The 3,291-nt window shown below is 42.5% G+C and overlaps 1 pseudogene; it reads left to right on the plus strand.

Annotated features, from left to right (window-relative positions):
* Window positions 1-1,518: 1,518 nt before the first annotated feature.
* LOC143028113 (uncharacterized) lies at window positions 1,519-3,028 on the plus strand (annotated as a pseudogene).
* The last annotated feature ends 263 nt before the right edge of the window (window positions 3,029-3,291 follow it).

Here is a 3,291-nt window from a genome sequence, read left to right on the forward strand (position 1 = left end):
TGACGTTTCTGGAGCGATTTTTTATTTTTATTTTTTTTTATCCCTTCCCCATCGAGTGCATGTGGTTCTCTTATTTGTTTAAGGATGTGTCAGAAATTGGATGAACTGAAGACAGTAAATCTTTTAATTTTCTTCGAATTAGACCCAGTATAGTTCTGAGGGTCCTAAAATATGAAAATAAAGATTATATATATATATATATATATATATATATATATATATATATATATATATATATAATCCTTTAAGGTTGGTTGTGGTTGCAGACAAGAGCATGGGAGACGGGAGGTGTGACTGTCGCGTGTTGAGGCGCGTTTCATCTGAAGGAGGTCAAATAGTCAATTTCGTTGACCTCTTCGGAGTGACAAGCGACATGTTTCTCCCCTCCTGCCACTCCCTGGTGGCTCCAAAGTTGGGGAGCAAAGTCTGGGGAGGTGATGGGGGGGAGGTGGGGAGAAGGTGGGGGGCCGCTTCGAGTATAAAGGACAAGTTGGAAATCCACACGACGAAGTTACGAGAAGATAGAGTTGCTTGGACATCCTTGTTGGCCGACGGACATGACAACCTGGAAAGGCTGTGGGAATGGGCGGGAGGGGGGAGAGGGGTTAGGAGGAAGGAGAGGGGTTGGGAGGGGGGAGAGGGGTTGGGAGGGGGGAGAGGGGTTGGGAAGGGGAAGAGGGGTTGGGAGGGGGAGAGGGGTTGGGAGGAGGAAGGTGTTGGAAAAAAGTTTTTATTTATTATTTCATTATTATTATGATTTTTTTTCGCATCCGACCTAGATATGGACCGAAAGGTCTCCTGTCGGCCTGCTCCACCTTTGTAATCCTTTGTAAGGGGAGAGGGGTTGGAAAGGGGAGAGAGGTTGGGAGGGGAGAGAGGTTGAGAGGGGGAATGGGTTGGGAAGGGGGAGAAGGGTTGGGAGAGGGAGAGTGTTTGGGAGGGGGAGATGGGTTAGGAGGGGGAAAGGAGTTAGGAAGGGGGAGAGGGGGGAGAGAGGTTGGGAGGGGGAGAGGGGAGAGTATTGGGGAAAGAGAGGCTGGGAGGGGGAGAGGGGTTAGGGGGAGAGTGATTGGGTGGGTGAGGATCCAACTTGCTCAAGTCCCGAAATACTCCGGGATGGAGAAGACGCCCTTCGTGTTCTTTGTTATGTAGGTCATCACTGTCGTACAGGGTGGACCAAAAATCACCGAGGGGTTGCAATTTGTAATAATTTTCTCATTATTAACCTTTGACCCAAGATGTGGTCCAAGCAAGCTGGGGCATCTACTCATGTCGCAAGAGAGACAATACAGTTGATGAGGCAATGTACCTATATCATTTTAAAATTCCATACATATATTTGTAACAGTTAAGCAGTTATTAAACATTAGAACCCCTCAGAGATATTTTGGGCCACCCTGTACATTTCCTTTCCTTGTGAGGGCGTAGTATTGGCTTGTTATAATAACTTTGAAGTAACATGTACTTATATATTCATTCATTTATTTATTCATTCATTTATGTAAAGATTGACGGAGTATGGAGGTGAGGTTGGAGGGAAACTCTAGCTCTTATATTTCATTGGCACCTCGCCTCCATAGGTAATTGGTAATTATATATATATATATATATATATATATATATATATATATATATATATATATATATATATATATATATGTATGTCTCATTAAAAGTGTTATATAATTCAGCATGTTGAATCATTGCTTCTCTCGACGTAGAATCGCTATTTACTTCCATTCCATTTCAGCGTGCCATCAACTATATCATTGATCGTGTTTACCACAATACTAATACTCCAAAGCTTCCAATCCCTGAGTCCACGCTCCGTAGCCTTCTCCATTGCTGCACTACAGAAGCACCCTTCATCTGTCCCCGCGGTGTGAAATATCAACAAATAGACGGCGTCGCTATGGGTTCCCCACTTGGAGTCCTGTTTGCAAATTTCTTTATGGGTTGCATTGAAGAAGAAGTGTTCAGCAAATTCGAAAAACCTGAAATTTATTGTCGTTATATTGACGACATCTTCATAAAGACTACACACAATGAAGATATAATATTACTTAAGAACTACCTCCAAGATGCCTCCGGTTTAACCTTCACGATCGAAAATAGCGTAGAAGGATCCATGCCATTCCTTGACATTCTCGTTAAACAACAACAAGGAAAATTCAATACAGACACCTATGTTAAACCTACAAACACAGGCCAATGCATGAACGGAAGAAGTGAATGTCCACAAAGGTACATAAATTCCACCATCAGTGCCTATATACGTAGAGCTCTTACTCACTGCAGCACATGGACAAAAGCTCACACGGAAATAGTAAGATCCACACAAGTACTTTTAAACAACGGATTCAACAAAAAAGATATTGAGACTATTACTAAAAAAATTATTGACCGATGGTATCATACCCAGCAAGATACTACAGAGAAAAAAGAAATTAAAATATACTATCGAGCCTTTTTCTCCACGGCATACAAAGAAGATGAAAGAATATTAAAACAAATAATAAAAAGAAATGTCAAACCCACAAATCCCGATAAGAGAATAAACGTAGTAATATATTATAAAAGCCAGAAAACCAGCCACCTGTTACTACGAAATAGCCCAAACATAATTAAAGAGCCAACTCAACAATCGCATGTCATCTATAGGTTCACTTGCAAACGAGGGAACTGTGCAACCCTCCCATCCACCTATGTTGGCATGACGACTATGAAGTTGAACAGACGTCTTAGTTACCACCTTTCGTCTGGAGCCCCATAAACCCACTTACGCCAGGAACATCACGTGAACATAACGAGGCAATTGCCCACAGAGATCACCGAGATCATCACAACACGCCCGGACACACGCCACCTCCCCATACTTGAAGCCTTAAATATTAAAGAATTAGACCCTAATCTCAACACCCAGTCATCAGACCTGCAAGCATTACTAAGCATGAGAGGGAACACAGCCCCTAGTAGAAGCCAATCTGAGACTAGGAGAAAAAAGACAGGCGACACAAGCACGCCTTAAATACCGGCCAGATCCCCGAAGGCCAACATTCCGATCTCTCCCACTGTGAAGACAAGATCCTCTTCCACGCCACGGAAGAAGAGTCAATGTGATTCGAAATCGCGACATGGCAGCCCAGATGACCTCCTACGGAGAAATCATCTTACAGCTTGCAAGAGAGAATAAGTCTATCTTGCGTAATAATGAGAATATCCTTAAGAAAATTCAACATGCTGAATTATCTATCACTTTTAATGAAACATGTTTGAGAGAAGACCTCCTGC

Source organism: Oratosquilla oratoria, chromosome 9 (assembly GCF_046742065.1).
Source record: "Oratosquilla oratoria isolate Oo_2021 chromosome 9, ASM4674206v1, whole genome shotgun sequence".
NCBI lineage: Eukaryota > Metazoa > Arthropoda > Malacostraca > Stomatopoda > Squillidae > Oratosquilla > Oratosquilla oratoria.